The sequence below is a fragment of the Megascapheus bottae genome, chromosome 9 (genome assembly GCF_031878675.1).
Source record: "Megascapheus bottae isolate mThoBot1 chromosome 9, mThoBot2.hap1, whole genome shotgun sequence".
In the NCBI taxonomy this organism is placed as follows: domain Eukaryota; kingdom Metazoa; phylum Chordata; class Mammalia; order Rodentia; family Geomyidae; genus Megascapheus; species Megascapheus bottae.
The window spans coordinates 67,062,561-67,082,274 of NC_143517.1; positions in this window are offsets into that span (position 1 = coordinate 67,062,561).

The window sequence follows — 19,714 nt, forward strand, 5'->3', positions numbered from 1 at the left end:
CCATTTCCTCTGAGAGCTAGGACCAGGATGGTACTGGTCTCATGGTTCTCTCCTCCCGTGAAGTCCTCAGGGCTGGCCAAGTGCACATCGGTGGTGCCAAAAAGAGGCTGCGGCAGAAGCCAGGGCAGTGCAGTTACGGGGTCTCCCGGGTTGGGATGGGACCTCAGACACTCCAGATTCCCAGTGCCAAGAGACCAAACCTTGCTCTCAGAGCTGATCCCTGACGTAAGTCAGTGAATCCTGAAGCTGGTATACTGAGCCACGAGCCCAGTAAATCACAAACTTGGACCCCTATCATAGTCCCTAAAGCTGGACTGCGGTCATGGACTGAGCTCTGGCCAAAGCCAGACACTGAGACCTGACCCCGGCCACATACTGATCCCTTATCCTTCTACCATGTCTTGATGCCTGAGGTACTGTGAGCCTTGACTCTAATTACAGACTAAGCACTGACTTCAGCCCTGAGCCCTGATCCCTGGTCACGCACTTACCCACAAATCTAGGAACATAATAAACTTTGATCCTAATCATATCCTTTTTTTTTTTTTTGGTCAGTTGAGGGGTGCTTGATCTCAGGGTCTGGGCACTGTTCCTGAGCATTTTTTTACTCAACGCTACTACTTTGAGCCACCGTGCCACTTCTGCTTTTCTGGTGGTTAATTGGAGATAAAAATTTAATGGACTGGGGCCAGGAGTTTGGCCTAGTGGTAGAGTGCTTGCCTAGCATGCATGAAGACCCGGGTTCGAGTCCTTGGTATCACATACATAGAAAAAAGCCGGAAATGATGCTGTGGCTCAAGTGGAAGAGCTCTAGTCTTGAGGAAAGCCCAAGGACAGGGCTCAGGCCCTGAGATCAAGCCTAGGATAGCACAAAAAAAAATTCATGGACTTTCCTGCCTAGGCTGGCTTCAAACCTCCATCCTCAGATCTCAGCCTCCTGAGTAGCTAGGATTACAGGCACGAGCCCCTGGTGCTCCTTGTCACATTCTGAGCTCTGTTTTAGTTACATACCGAGCTCTGATCTTGGTCACACAGATTCCCCATCCAGCAACACAGTCAGCCCAATCCCTGTCACACTGAACTCTGACCCTAGACAGCACAGGGCCTGTGGTCAGTGAGCCTCAGTCCCTGTCACGTTCGGAGCCTTGATCCTGTTCATGCATGGAGCTTTCACCCCGGCCACCCAGGATAGTCCATACCGGCTCTCGTGCTGTGCTGAGCCTGGCTCCCTAGTCCCTCCTGGCCCAGGCACTCCCATGACCCCTGTCACCCCTCAATGACTCGTGAGTAGTGGTAAGTGTCCATCCTCTGGACACTGAGGAGGGGAACTCTGGAGGGGCCTTGGTGAGGGCCTGGCCCCCTGGGGTGCCCTGGCCTGCCTGTGGGAGGGCAGGTGTGGAGCAGACAGGTCACAGAGTCTGACTGCCACCCTCCCCCCTGGGACCTTGGCCAAGCCAGCGAGCCTCTCGCTTCTTAATCAGTGGCTCCTGTGTCATCCACATCCTGGGGATCCAGGCTGAGGGGGAGCAGCTGTTTCCCCAGGTCAGGCCTGGGGCTGGGGACAGGCCCTGTCCCCTCCCTCTCCTGGCAGGGGCTGATCCCCAGGCCTGGGACCAGCTGCTGTGGCCTGCACCATGTCCTTGCAGACCAGAGGGTTTGTGCTCTCTGGCGACCTGGCTGAGCTCTGCCCACACTCGCACCCTTTCTGGGATGGGCCGGGATGGCTTGCTCGTGGATACAGAGTCAGAGGGATGCGTGTGTGCCTGCATGCGTGAGCTGTGGCCCTCCAGACTAGCTCTGCGCTGCCGGTCCACACCTGCTGCTGAGGGCAGGGCAGGAGGTCGGGCCTGGTTCCCTCCCAGGAGATTCTGGGAACCCTGTTGGTTGTGGGAAGGAAGGAGACTGAGCAGACAGCTGCTGGTGTTGGGCCACTTGGTGAGAAGCACCGTGGCTACCTCCACAGTGGCGTGGCACGGTGCCAGGGAGCATGCTGGCGCCTCTGGGTAGGCCTGGGTGCTCTGGGAAGGGCATCCACACCCCAACGGCCCCAGACCCCATATCCAGTACTGCCCCAAAGCTTGCTGGAGTTAGCCTCTGATGAGACTCAGCTCAGCGGCAGAAGGCCGAGGATCCCACTGGGAGAGCGAGGACCCTCACGTGTCCTGGCTTTTCCTCAGGCTCCTCTCAACCCCACTCTGCGGTCCTGTCTCGGGAGGCCCCACGGCCACCTGCTCCACAGCCTGCCTGGCTTTGTGCCAGCCCTCCCTCAGCCCCCGGCTGCCCTGGGCGTCGCCTCTGCTTGGGTGTCAGGGATGGGAGACCAGCACGCACAGCTGGCCAGGGGGCTCCGGTGTGTCCACATGGCCACCTCAGCAACCCCAAGGAGGCTGGGTCCTTACTAAGCCCCGCCCCCCTTGCAACCCCAAGGAGGCTGGGTCCTACCCCCGGGCAGCTCCTGGGAATGAGGCCCGTGGTGACCCATGGAGGGCAGATCCATGCAAGAGGCAGGTCCAGCCTCCTGCCCCAGGCCGAGAGCCACCACGGCCTGCTTTCCGTTCTTAGTTCTGCCGGAGGCCACCCAGCTGCTCCTTGTCTGCCCCGCCAGGCACACTGGCCAGCGGCCAGTTCCCATCCCGCCTGCCCCCTCGGGACCCTGCTCCAGTCGCCTTCTCACAGGGCGGCTCTGCTCGGAAAACTCGGCCTGGCAGCACCAGATCCAAGGTTCTTGCTGAGGGCTGAACAGGCAGGCCCACCCGTGCCTCAGTTTCCCCATCCCGAAAGGATAGGAGAAAGGTAGGGGTGGGACAGAGGCCCTGAGCCACAGGTGGACAGGCCTGGGCCTTCCTGGAGTCCAGCCCCCCAAATCCCTCAGCCCTGCCTTACTTGTGGGCTCCTGTGGGAGTAGAACTTGCCAAGTGACTCAAGGTCCTGCCAGGCCTTGCCCTGGCCCTGCCTTAGAAGTGGGGAAACTGAGGCCTGGCCCTGTGGTCAGCATGTGTGGACTGAGAAGCAACTGGATGCATGAACAAAAGCAGAGCTCCATGGAGACCCTGTGAGTGAGTGGAGTGTAGGTGCGTGGGGAACAGGGGACCTCTGAGCCCCTGACCAGCCTGACCTCTCTGCCTGCCCATGGGAACGGTTTCCCCATCTGTACAACAGCCCCTGTGGTGGGGTGCGGGGGCTCTGAGCTCTGTTCTTTCCAGGGTCTGCGTCTCAGTTCTCTTCTTCTCCCCATCCTGCCTGGGCAATGCGGACCCCCACTTGGCCGCCGGCCTGAGGTGCGAGAGGGACCATCCCCCGGGGAACTCACCAAGCTCGTGCCTGGCCGGAGCCGCTCAGCCTCCACGCCTTCCCGGCTGCGGCTGCAGGCTGAAGCTCCTCGGTGCACTGGACAGGATGGACCCAGCTGCCCCGCCTGACGTCAGCCAGGCTGCTTTTGGGCAAAGCCTGTGGGGTGGGGGCGGGGCCTCTTCTTCCCCGCCCCTGCCGCCCCCAGGAGGAGCTGGGGCCAAGGTGTTCCCCTCCGCCTGCTCAGGGATGGAGGCTGGGGTCCTGTCCTGGGGCTGCCCTGCAGTGGGGATCGGGGAGCAGGGAGCGCCCCAGTCAGGGGTGTTAGGGCCAGGTTAGGGGAGGGCTGAGAGGGGCTGGGCTGGAGGGCCATGGCTGCTTCCCCGCTTGTCCTCGCTTTGTCTCGAGGGGCACAATCATCCTATAGCTAGGCAGGTTGCTACTGGGGAGGGGTGCAGTTAGGGAGCCCCCCTAGGAGGCAGGCAGCCTGGGGGGCCAAGGGGAGGAGGGCGCCTTGGGCTGGGGGTGGGGGCTGCATGTCCAGGGTCTCTGTGACTCAGCTGTGTAAGTACACAGGGAGGCCTCATGTGGCCTCTGCCACCCCCGGGGGTCCCCGTGGGCCGTCGGGAGACACTGGGGGTTCTGGAAGGAGGGGGCCCCACACTCTGGAGCCGCCTCCACTGCCCAGACTTCTTGCTATTGCAGAGCTGGTCCCACAGCTGCATTATCCCCTCACATCATCACGGGGAAACTGAGGCTGGCCCAGGCCAGCACTGCCTCCTGGCTCTGAGGGTTGAGGGGTCTGTGGATTCGATCTCATTTTTGTGGGGGGGGTGGGGGCTGGAGGACCAGCCAGTGGGACTCCCAATTCACAGCTCGGACTCCAGACTGGTTCTCTCTCGGATCTCAGAGTCACACAGGGGACACCCCGGGCCCCGGGGAAGGGGTGAGAGTCCCGGCAGAGGGCACTCCTTGGAGACCCTTCCTTGTGAGACCTAGGATCTTTTAAGGTAGCAAGGAAGGGGTGGACACAAACATAAGGATTGTACCCTGGCTACCTTCCCCTGGAGTGGCTGGTGGGCATGTCAGCTGAGCTGGTGGCAGACAGTGGCCAGGCTGCCTGCTATCTTCTCCCATGGTGGTCAGAGGAGGGAGGACCACCATCACTATATGGTGGCCCCTCGGGGAGGACAGCGAGTGTCCTCCATAAACTCCCCCTGGGGCCAGCATCCCCCCACCCCTGGGGTTCCTGTAACCCCAACACCCTCTCCCTCAGCCCCAGGGCTGGTCTGAGAGCCAGAGCTGGCAGGAGCGTGGATTCTGCTGGAGTTGAAATTCCCAGTGCTGCATTCAGAGCTCAGATTCTGCCGCTCCCAGGCCAGCAGGTGCCGGGGGTGATGAAATCACAAATAGCAGAGTCTCTTGGGGGTGTTTGGGGCACAGGGCCAGCAGACCCCGTCCCTAGTTGCGCGGGTCCTAGTACCTGTCCTGGTGCCTGAGTCCCCAGCCCTCACCTGTCTTTAGTGCCATGAGAAAGTACAGGCACTGCGCGACTCTGGCTGCCGTGTTCAGGCCCAGGGAGCTCGTGGGAGGAGGGTGCACTGTCCAGGCCTGCATGGACCTCGACCTGTGGTGGGAGAGGGTAGGAGGGCACGGGAGCCTCCACGAGACAGGAAACAGAGAAGGGTGAGTCCCTTCCCTGGGGCTCAATGCTTACGTTTTGGACAGTGGCTGACAGGTAGGCACTGCCAGAGGCCAGGCATGGAAAGGTCTTTCTCTGTCCCCATGGTGCCCGGGCTTCCTTCCCTCTTGTGTGGTTGCTACATGGCTTGGGGACAACACCTGTCCTGCAGCACGGTCACAGGAGACATTCTGCACACTAAAGGGAAAGCCTGGGGCTTCAGGGCTGCAGGGGCCAGACTGGTTCCCAGAGTGGTGAGGAGGCTCTTAGACTCAGGCCACTGTTAGGCCTGGTGTTGTGTGTGTGTGTGGTGTGTGTAGGGGAGCCAGAGCAGAGGGGTGTACTCCTGTGGGTGGGCACTGGGGAATGGCCAGCTCCAGCCAGTTTGGGGGGAGATGAGCAGCCTGCCCCGTGAGGAGACCACCTGGACCCTCAGCACTGTGCGTGTTGAATCTAGTGGGGTTCCCTAGGCGGGGGAGATGTGGGGCACATGGCAGCTTCCAGGGGCTTCCCATGAGGGGCAGGCCAGGCCAGAGCTGGATTGAAACACTTCTTCCTGTCACCTGCTGTGGGGGCTACACATATGCCTGTGTGTGCCTGTGTGTGAAAGCATGCCCGCACATATGTTGTGCACATCCATGTGACAGCATGCTGGATCCTGTGTGCTGGTGTCTGCAAACATGTCTTGCACATGCGTGTGCATGTTGCAGGAGTGCATATCTCTGTGAGAAGGCATGCCTGTGCTTGTGTGCACATGTTGTACACACATACTTCTGTGAAAGCACATATGTGCACAAATGTATGTCGACATCCATGGATGCGTGCAAATACATGTGCCTTGCATACATATGTGTACCTGTGCATTTCTGTGTATGGCATGTATTCCTCTGCATATGTGTGCAAGGATGCCTGTGTGTGTGTGTGTGTGTGTGTGTGTGTGTGTGTGTGCCCACGTGTGGGTGAGTCTCTCCTACCTCTGGCTTGGGCCTCTGCTGGGTCTGGTTCAGAGCAGGTCACCCCAGTCCCCTTGAGACCCCGGCCAGGGCAAAGTGCTCATGGAGGGGGGAGGAGCCCAGCCCAGCAGCTCCGGAGTCCTAAGCTGGTGTGGCAGGGGCAGCATGGGGGCTGTGGCTCCATCAGCAGAGTCAGAGCCAGTCTTCTGGCTGCGTCTCCAGCAGATCTGGGACCTGCTTTCCATTTCAGCCCTGCCAGGCCTCCGATGGCCCCTGGGGACCAGAGCAGCCGGGTCAGCGGTGCCCGGGAGGCCTCAGAGGACCCCAGGCACCGAGCTTCCTGGCCCCGGCTGCCTTGACCACATCAGGGCCTGAGCAGAGTCGAGGGGCATGAGATGGTGCTGTACAGGGTCCCTGTTGAGCAGCCACTGCCCACAGGAGGTGGTGGCCGCTCTGGGCCTGCACGGCCCCAGGGCTTTGCTGTGGACCTCCGGCCTGGTGGGGGGAGGGCTTGGCTCTGCCCAGCTGTGCAGCACGTGCTCTGGGAGCCACGCCTTCAGGATGCCTTATTCTCTTTGCTGTTGGTGCAGGGCTTTGTGCCTGCTAGGCAGGTGCTCTATCATTTGGGCTTGAACTCAGGGCCTGGCTCAGGTCCCTGACAGTTTTTTTCAAGGGTAGTGCCACTTGTGACTTTCTCTGTGTGTGTTGTACTGAGGAATCGAACCCAGGGCTTCAAGCATGCTGGGTAAGCACTCTGCCACTAAGTCACTTTCCCAGCCCCAGGCCTCAGACTTTTTTGCTTTAGTTATTTTTCAGATATAGTTTTCCCCCGACCCCCAGGTTGGCCTCCTACTCTGCCTCCACCATGTCCAGTTCTTGGTTGATGTGGAATTTGGCTAACTTTTAGCCTGGCCTGGCCTGACCTTGTGATTTTCTTGGCTCCTGCCTCCCGAGTAACTGAGGTGCAGGGAAAGGTCCTGGGGAGCCACCTGGAAATTTCTGGGTCAGAGTTTCCAGGACAAATCAAAGCCCGGGGCTGGCTTGCTCTCTCAGTGTCGCCATCCAGAGGACCTGCATTCTGCTTTCTGCCCACTGCCCTGGAGAGCCATAGGCATGGTGGAGAAGGGTAGCTGCTGGCCGGACCCCCCTGTCTGGACTGCTGGTGGGGAGGGCTCTGGCCAGGAGCAGTGGAGAAGGAGTGCTGTGGGCAGGAGGTATTGCAGGTCAGAACCCAAATGCCCATTGCAGCCCCACCCAAGACCCTGGGTCCAAACTGCTCCAGAAAAGGAGCCCCAGGCTTCCGCTGAGGAATGGGGGAGGGCCATGCCTGCTGGTCAGCATGCCAGTACCCTCTCCTGCGCATCTTCTGGAGGCATCAGGGAGCCTGGCTCGCATCTGGGGCCAGTGTTCTTCCCAGGCTGGCCATGCCCCAGCCATAGCCTTCAGGCAGTCCAAGCACTGGGTCTCCCTCCCTCCCCCTTCCCTCCCCATTTCTCCTCCTTCCTCCCCCTCCCTCTTCAGTGCCCTGGGGGAGCTCAGGTCCTCAGGGGCTCTGTTGGGGAACAGACCTCTGTGAAGACTTACCTTTCCCATCCAGAAAGGAGAATAAAAGATGTCTTTGTCCAAACCAGCTGGTGGGGCCGTGTGAAGGATGACAGTTCAGCCTGGAACTAATTTCAGTGTGTGACCAAGGCCAGAGCTTAGACTGCAACTAGAAGAATCAAGCTCCAGTGTGCAGGGATCAGTCCAAGATCAGAGTTCTGTGTGTGAGCAGGGTCAGGGCTCAGTGTGTGAGCAGGCTCAGGGTTCAGTGTGTGTGAGAGGGATCAGGTCTCAGTGTGTGAGCAGGGTCAGAGCTCAGTGTGTGAACAGGATCAGGGCTCAGTGTGTGAGCAGGCTCAGGGTTCAGTGTGTGTGAGAGGGATCAGGTCTCAGTGTGTGAGCAGGGTCAGAGCTCAGTGTGTGAACAGGATCAGGGCTCAGTGTGTGAGCAGGGTCAGGGCTCAGTGTGTGAGCAGGGTCAGAGCTCAGTGTGTGAGCAGGGTCAGGGCTCAGTGTGTGAGCAGGGTCAGGGCTCAGTGTGTGAGCAGGGTCAGGGCTCAGTGTGTGAGCAGGGTCAGGGCTCAGTGTGTGAGCAGGGTCAGGGCTCAGTGTGTGAGCAGGGTCAGGGCTCAGTGTGTGAGCAGGGTCAGGGCTCAGTGTGTGAGCAGGATCAGGACTCAGTGTGAGCAGGGTCAGGGCTCAGTGTGTGAGCAGAGTCAGGACTCAGTGTGTGAGCAGGATCAGGGTTCAGTGTGTGTGAGAGGGATCAGGTCTCAGTGTGTGAGCCGGGTCAGGGCTCAGTGTGTGAGCAGGGTCAGAGCTCAGTGTGTGAACAGGATCAGGGCTCAGTGTGTGAGCAGGGTCAGGGCTCAGTGTGTGAGCAGGATCAGGACTCAGTGTGAGCAGGGTCAGGGCTCAGTGTGTGAACAGGATCAGGGCTCAGTGTGTGAGCAGGGTCAGAGCTCAGTGTGTGAACAGGATCAGGTCTCAGTGTGTGAGCAGGGTCAGAGCTCAGTGTGTGTGCAGGATCAGGGCTCAGTGTGTGAGCAGGATCAGGGCTCAGAGTATTAACAGGATCAAGTCTCAGTGTGTGAGCAGCGACGGGGCTCTCTGACAAGAATCATGGCTCTTCTCTCACTAGGGCTAGCATTCAGGATGCCCCTCCTGACCCCTCATTGACTCCTGCATTTCCTAAGAGAGGCTCTGGACTTTTCCTGTCCCGTGTTCCCTTCCTGTCCCACCCCAGGGCGCACTCTTGCTCTCATGAAGGAGTTTTGAGTTCCTCTCCCTTTCCTCCCTGTGTGTAAGGGGTCTGGGTCCTGCTGGGCTTGGCCAGTCTGCCGGTCAGGCCCGCCACATTCCTGCATATGGGGCATGCCAGGAGGACAGAGCAGGTTGGGCAGCCAGGAGAGGCTGACACTGGGGAAGGAGTGAGAAGTCCCCTGTAGGGCTGTCAGGTGTCTGTCCACAATGAAGGCTGCTTTTGACAGCCGGCAACCTCTGCCCGTGAAAGCTGAGTTCTGGGCAGTCCAACCTGGGTGGCTTGTGTACACTGAGACCTTGTCTGAAATCTGCGATGAGCTGGAGACCCCACGGAGACCTTGTGGTCACTGGAGAACGGTCCCCCGCCCCACACAATGCTGTCAGCCTGGTAGTAGGATTGAGTCTGCTGTGGAAAGCAGGATAATGACATTGCCACGACTTCCTCTTTCTACTGCTCTGCAGTTATTATTAACCTGAAAGTGCCTACTTTACTACAGAGCAGTTCTCTGGACCCCACTGACCTACACTCTGGTGGTCACGCTGCGTGCCCACGGCGGAAGGGTCTCCCCTCTCAGGGAGACATTGGATTTTCCCGGGGGGGAACCTGAGGCTAGAGGTGGGGGCATCACCTGAGTCGAGAAGGACTGGGAGCAAGGGTGTGGCCTGCTGTGGGCCCTGGGCTTCCTCACACCTCATTTCAGGGACTACAGGTCTGGCCCTGGAGCCCCCTAGGGAGCCATCCTAGCCGGTGGCCCAGGAGCCAGCCTCGGAGCTCACAGGGACCCAGACCCCCCTGGGTGGCTGCCGCTTGAGCAGAGCCTGCAGAGCCCCCCGGTGGGAAGAGAGCGTAATTGAACCCAAGCCCACTGCAGGACACGGCCCCTTCCCATAGGATGCAAGTGGAGCCGGCTGGGCTCTTGGGTCTGATGGGGGTGGCTCCTGGTTGTCCCACAGGGATGACAGGGAGGCCAGGGATGTGTGGGGAGCAGAGGCGATGGGTTGTTCACGTTGTGTGGATCACCTGTGCCAGGTGTCCACCCTCCCGGTGCCTCTGTCCAGGGCAGGCGCCCTACTCGGCCTGGGAGTGGCCTGTGGGAGGCTGGCTCCAGCCCGTTCACACCGTAGGTGACTGTCCCTGAGCCGCCATGCCATGTCAGGGGGCACTGCGTCACCCCTGCCAACTTCTCAGATGCCCCTCAGACACACGGGAGCCTGCCAGTGCTGGCTTCCACTTGGAATTCATTCATTCATTCACTCACTCAATCATTCACGGACAAGCAGGCGTTTCCTCCTAGCAAGTCTTGTCGATAATTATTTTTCTCTCTGTAAACTCAGCAGGACTCTGCAAATCCTGTGTAAATCCTGCTCCCGGTGCCTGTGCCTCGTCTCCGGAGCAGCTTTGTTTAAGGCTGCTGACACCTCCTCTCCTGTCCCTCTGGCTGTTTATGCAGATGTCATGAGAAACTGGGGGGGTGGGCAGGAAGAGGCCTCCAGAAGGCCCTTCCACCCAGGCCCTCGTCCTGTCTTCGCCTCAGTGGAGTCCCCTGGCGGTCATCCAGGGCCAGGAGCAGAGTGGAGATGTGGCCTCGGACCTCCAGGTGAGAGGAGGGAGCCGCACAGGCTGCTTGGAGCGGCACCCGGGTGGCAGTCTGTATTACCTGCAGAGCGCAGCCTGGCAGTGGCTTGGCTGCCGCACAGGCCACCCAGGGCATGGCACAGGGCACTGCGGTGGGAATTCTGCCTGTACCTACTGGCTGTACAGAGTTATCTGACAACCCTGGGCTCCAGCCCCCTAGTCTCTGCAGTGAGGGCTAAGGACTTTCCAGAACTTCTCAGGTTGTCGTAAGGGTGACCTAATAACACAGATGAGAGGCCTGGACCACCGCACACAGGAGTGGGGGCTCTGCCCTGCAGGCAGTGGAGCCACTGGAGCTCTGGAGCTGGGAAGGTTTGAGACTTTCCTGGTCTTTTCTGTACAGGGGTGGTGGTGGTGGTCACTGCTCCCCTCTAGCCAATCACAGATCACATTCGCTCCCTCCTGGCCAATGATTGGTCAGGGCTGGACAAGCTCAAACTGATTTGTGCCAATGAGAGGAGACCAGAGACTTTCCTACAGGCAAGTTCTGTGCTCTTTTGTCCCCTGGTTGCCTGGCAGCCCTTTTGTGAGGGTAAACTAGGTGGGCAAGACGCTCAGCGAAGCTCAGCTGGAGCCTGGCTGTCCTGCGCTGGAGCCAACCATCCCTCTGTACTTTTGAGACCACGCATCTGCTCTGGGGAAAGTCAGGGGAGTTGGAGTGTCTGTCAGTCCTGGCTTCCTAAGACGTCCCTTCTCCTCGTGGCCTGGAACACCTCCTTCCTAGACCTTAAATCCCGCTGTACTGCTTGAAGCTGTCAGGGGCGCCAACCCCCTTTTAGTGGCAATGCGGTGCTCTTTGGCATCCTGCAAGGACTCCCACGGTGCCCCCAGCCTGCCTCAGGGCCCTGAGCTGTGCTCTCTGGCCCAGGGGTTCGTGCCCCTTCCTCAGGCTGCGCCGGCGGCGGCCTCATCCCAGGAGAGCCAGGTCCTGGGTGGCCGGATCACCCAGGGGAGAGTGTGGATTTCCGCCCCATCACAGGTCCTTGCAAGTCAGCTGGGGGTAGCCTGGGGACCCTGTGTGGCCAGGGCAGTCTCAGTTTGAGGCTGTGGGGTCCTGGTGGCAGGAGCACAGAGGACAGGCTCTGAGGAGCAGCTTTCCCACCTGCAGTGTCCATGAGGCTGGTATGCACATCCCAGGGGAAGCGTCTGGTGGGACCAGAGCCCCCAAGGGGCCTGACGGCAGCAGAGACTCTACCCCGCCCCCCTCCTGTGACTCTTGGTTCGAAGCCCCTCCACGGGGAAGTGTTTTCCTAACACAAAACCCCACGCTCAGTGCACTGGGTGCTACCTCCTCCATCTATCTCCAAGCAAAGCCCCAGCTCCACTGAACAGTGACCCTCACTTCCCCTGTCCCAGCCCCCAGTGAACTGTTAGTCTCAGCAGATCAGCCTGTTCCGGACAGTTTGTATAAATGGAGTCAGACGACTTGGGGTGTTTGGTGTCTGGATTCCTTCACAGGGCCGTCACACAGCAGGAGTGGCAGACATAATTCGTTTTTATGGTGGATGACACCGTTTGTGTGTGTGTGTGTGTGTGTGTGTGTGTGTGTGTACACGTGTGTGCCTGGGGGTTTTTCTGCTCTGTTCTTGCAGAGGTCTGGGGTCCGGGGCCACGATTCTCATGGACTCCTTCCTCACACTGATCACCGCTCTGGTCACTTGTCCCCGCCACACCTTTCCAGTCGGCAACTGTTCCCTGCCCCTTCAGGCCAGCCACAGGCAGAGGGACCCAGGCAGGCAGCCCAGGCACCAGCCTAGCCCTGCCCTGTGCTCTTCCTGTCACCTACGCATGTGGGACGTGCCTCACTGTCCCCTGTGAGCACACCACGGGCTTGGTTTACTCAAAGAAAACTGCTCATCAAAAGGAGAACCGTCAGCTGGGTACTCACGCCTATAATCCCAGCTACTCTGGAGGCTGAAATCTGAGGATCACGGTTTAAAGCCAGCACAGGCAGGATAGCCCATGAGACTCTTATCTCCAATGAAACACCCAAAAGCTGGAAGTGGAGCTGTGGCTCGAGTAGTGCGGTGCTAGCCTGGGGAAAAAGAGCTCAGGGACAATGCCTAGGCCTTGAGTTCAAGCCCTAGGACCAGCACACACACACGCACACACACACACACACACACACACACACACACACACACACACACACACACACACGCCCATGCACGGTGAGTTTTGCCTGCTTCGCCTACGCTGTGAATACTCCCAGGATCCAGGCCCCTCCCTGCAGGCTGGGGAAGAATGGGGGTGCCTAGAGCAAAATGCATGTTTGGGACTGAGGGAGGTGGGCTGTGCCAAGCTGGTTCCTCCTGTTCCTCGTAAATTCAAGGAAAATTCCCCAAAAGGACTTCCTTCCTTCCTTCCTTCCTTCCTTCCTTCCTTCCTTCCTTCCTTCTTTCCTTCCTTCTTCCTTCCTTCCTTTTTTTCTTTTTTTCTGTTTTTTTGTTTGTTTGCAATGGGCTCTCATGATCTGGCCCAGGCTGGCCTTGAGCCTGTGACCCCCCCCCACATGCAGAGACTTGTCAGCTCTCACAGACTTGCTGTGTCCAGGCTGACAGGCAAGTCTCTGCTCCCTCTGTCACCAGGGGGGTCCAGCTGGGCTTGCTGTGTCCAGCACGGTGCCCCTGGCTTCCAGCTGCCCTTCAAGATCCACCCCCGCCCCCGCCTGGCTTCCCTTAGGCCAGGTCTACCCATACCCGGTCCAGGTTTGCTCACAGCGTGACCCCACTTATCCACAGCGCACGCACAGGTGAGGGCAGAACAGCGCTGAGTCCTGGGTTTCCCTCTCTTTCTTAGTTTTCTGTGTTTGGTGCTGCAGGTCCTCCCTGCTCCAGCCCCTGCTTCCTCCTTTGCCAGATGAAGATACAATGTGAAATGTGTATAGTCCAGGCACGTGACAGCCTGGCACAGGATGGCCTGTCACACCACAGCGTGGCATATGATGGCCTAGCACACAAAATCCAGGTATAAGACAGTCTGCCATGTAATGGCCTGGTATATGATGGACTAGCACACAACAATCTGACACGTGATGGCCTGGCACACAGTGGCCCACGATGGCCTGGCATGTAAGGGCCTGGCACATGACAATGGCCACTTAGCAAATGCTCAGCACAACTCTAAGCCCACGACTAACATACTCACCCTGCTTCTGAGCCTTCCAGCACTGCAGGGAGAGCCTGGGCGTGTCTGCAGCATGAAAGACCCTGTATCTTCTGGGCAGGGCGCCAGGCACCCTCTCTGTGGTTCCCTTCCGCCCTGTTGGGCCACCTGCACCCTCAATGGATCTCACGCTTTGCAACTCTGCCCCTCAGGGGCTGGGCCCTGCGGAACTGTGGGCCCCTTTCACCCCAAAGGCTGGCAGCCTCTGCATGGCCCACGCTGAAGGCACCTAGTTCTGAGCCTGTCACTTCTGGAGGTCAGAGTCCATGCCTGCGCCCCTGCTTGGGGCCCCTTCTTTGGGCTGTAGATGATGCTGAGATGACCTGCAGGCGTGTGCCCCAGCAGTAGCCATCTTGGTGGGCCTGGGTGGATGCGGCAGACTTGTAAACTGAGGCTGGCTGCAGCCTGTACCCTCCAGGTATGGTGGCGCACACCTGCAATCCCTGCCCTGGGGAGGCCAAGGCAGGAAAATCGGGAGTTTGACACTAACATACATAGCAAGGCCTGCTTTCAAAAAAAGAAAAAGTTGGGGTCACCCAGTGTGAACTGAACTCCCCTGTGACTGAGCTCATGGCCCTGTTCCAGCCATATTTCCCTGGGACTGAGAGCTCAGGATCCATGGGGTCAGCAGACTGGGTGGGCTGTCAGAGCCCCCAGAAGGCAGTTTTAGGGGCTCCCTGCTGACTCCAGAGCACCGTCCAGCCAGGCTCTGTTGAGCTGGGCTGCCACCTAGTGGCCATTTTGAGCCCCCTCTGGCTCCGCTCTGCCTCTCCTCTGGCCACTCTCACTCTGCCCCTGCCTCTGGGCATCTGTAGCTTGTGAGTCAGGAGACAGGGCGAGCATGGGCAGGAGAGCAGGCAGACGCACAAGTGGGGAGGCCTAAGGTTGCCTTCTGTGCTTCTTGACTCCCTGCAGCCATGTCCTAAAGACAGGACGCCAGGTTTCTAGCCAGGCTGTCCCATGTCCTCAGAAGCAGCACTGCTGGAGTCTCCTGACCTCAGGGTTTGGGTCAGCTGTCCCATGACTGTTCTGTTTCCCCACTGGGCTCCCAAAAGGATGCCCACACATGTGCAGAGATGCCGTGCAACATTCCCAGCACGGGGGCTTGTGGGTCTCCATCCAGGGTCTCTGCACAGCCGGGCAGCTGTGTGCATGTGTGCCTGGGGTCTTCTGCATTGCTCCAACCCAGCAGCTGCCTGCTCTGCTCCCGAGCTGCTAGCGTGATGCTGCTAGTACCTCACTGGCTCCCTTCAACTGCCCTGTCCACTGAGGTGCAGCAGGGGTGACAGCCAGTTACCAGGTCCCTCTCTTATGCTAATTCCTCCTCACTGCCCTCTTTCATCCCAGGTCAGAGACCTTTATGTAACTGGGGAGAAGAGCAGCAGGCAACCAGACCATCAATTCTCCCTCCTGCTTCCTTGTTTTGGAGGGGCGTGGCCAAATCACAAATGCTGATGTCATTTTAGGGCTGAGGTTTGCGATTCTCAAGGTCAGTAGAAGGGCTCTCCCCATGGTTTGGTGTAGCATGGTCCCTGAGGCTGGGGCCTGTCGGCAACCAAGCCCAGAGGTGCACAAGAGGCCAAAGGAGTGCAGGGAGCAGGCAGAGATGGTGCTGGTACCCCAGCCCAGTGACTTTAGTACTCTGAGTGATTCTTCTGTGACTGGGCAGGGGCTAGCGTCAATGGAGAAGGAAACATTGGCTTATGAGGTTTTCTGAACCTCTATTGGTGGAAGGGGGCTGGACATGTTTATAGAACTGATCTCAAGGCTTCTGACAACAGCAGCCGCCATATAATTCACTTTCTTTCTTTCTTTTTTCTTTTTTCTTTTTTTTTTGCCAGTCCTGGGCTTGAGCTCAGGGCCTGAGCACTGTCCTTGGACTTTCTCAAGGCTAGAGCTCTACCACTTGAGCCTCAGCACCACTTCCAGCTTTTTTCTATGTATGTGGTACTGAGGAATTGAACCTGGGTCTTCGTGCATGCTAGGCAAGCACTCTACCACTAGACCAAACTCCCGGCCCCTCACTTTCTTTTTTCTTGGCACTGAAGCTTGAACTCAGGTCTTGGGTTTGTCTCTGAGCTTTTGTGCCCAAGGCTGGCACTCCACCATTTGAGCCACACCTCCACTCTAGCTTTTTTGATGCCTAATTGCAGAAAAGTCAAGGACTTTTCTGCCCAGACTAGCCTTGAACCACAATCCTCAGCTCTCAGCCTCCTGAGTAGCTAAGATTACAGGTGTGAGCCACCGGCACCCAGGTCACCACCACATTATAAAGAAAAACAATGCACTTGGAGATGGATGGCTTGGCCAAGCTCACGCAGCTGGTCCTGCAGTCACTTGGGAAGAGGACTCCCACCTGAGCCATGATGGTGGAGCCCTGAAGGGCTGAGGGGGATGCATCAGAAGCCCGGCCTGGTGGGGCAGGGGAAGGCCGAGGTGTCCCTGCCTTTGTCACTGACCCCTAGTACCTGAGGGAGATCCCCCCTTCCTATGGGAACCCGGTCACTCCCACTCCAGTCCTGACTGCACCCCTAACCTGTGGGCACCTCCTGCTTCTGTCAGGCTGTGGTTAAGGTATAAGCCTCCAGGACACCCGGGGGTCAATTCCTGATACCCAGGGGCCTGGGGCTGGGAGGTGGTTTGCTCAGAGCAAATTGAACACCCACTATGTGCTGGGCTCAGCCCCACACGGCCTGCCCTTCTCACAGGCACCACAAGGGGGCGCCTGCACGGCATGTCCCCTGCGGCCTCAGGCTGGACGGCCTGCTGGGTGCAGATTCCTCACTGAAGGCGGCGGTGGCGGGAGGGGGGGGGGGGTTCTAGACTTACCAAAGGCAGTGGCAGGTGTCAGATGGGGCCCATGGGCCAGCAGGCTGGATATGGGGACACAATTGAGCTGTGGCCATCCTGGAGGGGCCACTGCTCTCTGCCGGATGTGCCAGCCTTGTACATGCCCATCCCAGGTCCCCAGAACTCCTGGCATCCCCAGCAAGCTCTGCCATCCTCTGTGCGGCATCGCCTCTTCCTGCAGACAGCATCCCTCCGAATCTTCACCTGTGCCCACTGGCCCCTGGCCTGCACACGAGAGTGGATGCCGTGCTGGGCCACTCTGAGCCCCAGGCCCCCACGCCCTCCTGCAGTGAAGACACTGCCACTTGGCTATCTGGGCAAGGGTCTCCCTGGCTCTGATTTGTGATCCCCCAAATCAGCAGCCTGGTACCGGGCTTAATCAACCTTTGCCAGATGCCTGTGGCAGTGGGAGCTGTGGCTTGACTTCCAGGCTGGGCTGGGGACCCCTCCCTCCTGGCTCCAGCTCTGATGTCCTCAGCTCTGACGTCACCTCCTCTGGCAGGCACAGGGGCTCTGCTCGAATAATCACCATTTCACCGACCAAAGGAAGTCCCCTGTGTCCTCTACCAGCACTGCCGGCACCTGCCCTTCCCCCACTCCAATAGTGACCCGTGCTGGCCTACATGGGTGACAGGACCAGGAAGGGCCAGGAGGGAGGAGGGCGTGCGGTGACAGACTGCCTGCACTCTGAAGCTGGTTTGCCTTCTCAACAGCAGCATCTGGGGGTTACTGGCCCCACGTGGTAAGGACACCATGCAGGCTGCTCACGAGATGGCCGTGTCCTGTCCTCCTCACTGGCACAGACTCCATGAGACTTGGCTGAGGTGGTTTACGGTGTGTGTGGGGGGGGTGATCCCCAGAAAGATCAACATGCAGGTGTGTGAGACTGGTTGCTTCCAGAACCTTCAGGAAGGTGCTGCAAATGCTGCCTGCAGGACAGAGGCTGGGGTGTGTCACCGCTGCTGGGGCCCCCACTGGCGGGCTGGCTCCCTCCTCTGCAGCACTGGGCAGTGGCACTCTGGGTAAGGCTGGCATGAGGAGCAGAGAGAAGGAGCTGGCAGCCCAGAGCCTGGGTCCTGCAGCTGCTCCTGTTTGGCTCATGTGGTCTGTACATGACCAAGTGTTCAGTGACTAGCTCTTTACTCCTTTGCTCATGCCTGGCCTTCGTGGTTTGGGAGGTTCACGGACGTTTACAGGCATGTGCTCTGCGTCAGCCAGAAGCAACTGAGCACGCAGCCAGTGACGGCTCGCTTGATGGTTCCAGGGGTCAGAATTGCTTCTAGGGTTGTATTTACAGACCGGGAGAGGGAGCCAAGTTAGAGGTTCAGTCCTGCAGCCCAGTGGTGGGGACTTAAGAGTCACCACCAGTGCCATTGGCCCACCAGCGATCTGGGGCTGGCCCCCAGCCGGGACCCCTCCTTCCTGGCTGGTTTGGAGCCAGGCCTGCTGGCCTGCAACGGCTTTCCTGAAATCCACTTAGCACTGATTTTGTTGCTGTCCTCCAACCAGCTAATCTGCTGATCCGACCTGCCCAGTGGCCCTAGGCTGTCTGCATCTTCTGTCCCCACACCCGGGCCTCCCCTGGTCTGGCTTCCAACTGGGCTTGGGGAGATGGGCTGCCCAAAGACTCACAGTGGTGGGATGGGTCTTTCCTGTGGGACCCACCAGCTCCCATTGAGGGCTCTTGGTTTGGAATTTGGGATACCAGACCTGGATTCTGTTTCTGCCTTTTCTTAGCCCAGCCAACCCTCTGACACTCCATTTTCTCCTTTGGAGTCTCATCCTTCATGAAATAATGGATTCCTCCTGTGTGTTTTTTTTTTGTTTTGTATCTAGCTTGGCCACGTAGTGGTTCTAAACTCTACTCTGCCTCCTCCTCTTCCAAACAGGATGACAGAGTTTCCTGAGCAGAGCAGTGTGCGGCTGGGTGTGGACTTGAGGTATTGGAGGGGGCAGGGGGACAGCATTCAGAGAAGGCGCAAGGAAGTGCGTGGGACGCAGCAGGAAGAGCCTTCCTCCTGGCACCCCTCTGCTCCGGGGACCCCAGAAATGTGGTGAGACCAGCTTATTGAAATCCCCAGGGAAGATGGCTGGTATAGGGATCCTAGAGGTTTCGGCAGGAGAACAAAACAAAGTAAGGGAAGAGTACTATGTGTCCTGGATTAAACTAAATATATTTTTTAAAATGAGGGATTCAAATGGACCCTCAGACCCACCACTGTAATGGAAGTGAGTGGCCCAGATAGTGCTCAGCCTCGGGACAGGGCGAACCCAGAAAGTGTGGGGGCCTCCCCAGATCCTCAGACTGGGATGCAACCTGCAGGATGCTTCCTCTAGCTCCCCATGGGTTGCTGACAGAGGGAACCGGACTTTGTGGGCGTTCCTGGACTAGCTGGACCCCCCAGCTTAGCTGGGAAACGACTTAGTTTTTGTGTGTCATTTGCAAAAACGGGGTCTGGCAACAACGGCCTGACTCTCCCCTGTCTGTGTCAGAACTAGAGGGGACATTGCCAGGTGTCACCCCTATAATCCTACCCAGGAGACAGGTGCAAAGCCAGCTCGAGTGGAAAAGTCTGATTTTTTCTTTTTACCTCCACTTAGCCTCTGGAGGCAAAGAAAGCCAAGCAGGAGCACAGGCTGGAGTTCAAGTCCCAGGACCGTGGGGACGAAGGACGCAGGCCGGAGGGACGGGGTCTCCGGGCGGATCCCCCGCGGGCCCGGGCCTCCTGTGCATGCCCGTCCAGGTGCAGGGGCACAGCTGGGCACGGGCCAGCTGGGGCCCCGGGGACGCGGCGCAGGGCGCTGCGGCGGCCCGGGGACCGCGCTGGTGGGCGCCGAGCGAGGGCCCTGCGCGCCCGGGCTTCAGGAGGGGGCGGTGGGTGGGGATGGACGGGCCTGCCGGCCTGCAGCGCGTTTCCTAGAGGGGTCCTGCCGGGCGGACAGCCTCGGGCGGCCGGGAGGACCCGGCCTGCGGGGCCTACAGGTGAGTCCGGCCCGGCCCAGGGCTGCACAGAGACGGTGGCCCCGGGGAGGACGCGTCCGGGGATGGGGGGGTCCCCCGGGTGCGGAGGGGCAGCGGGAACCCCGGCCCAGGCCGCGCCCGCCCGCCCGGCCGCGCCTCCCCGGCCGGCCCCGGGCCGCGCGCGCGCCCCCGCGGGCGTGGGGGGGGGGCGTTCCCATCGGGCCGCGGTCACGTGACCCGGCGGGGCCGGGCGCGCGCCCTGCCGCGCCTCCGCACGCGCGCGCGTGCGCGTGCGCGCAGCCCCTCCGCCCGTCGTGCCGGCGCCCGGACCGCCAGGTCAGTCTCCACCGCGCCCGCTCGGGCGGGGGCGCGCG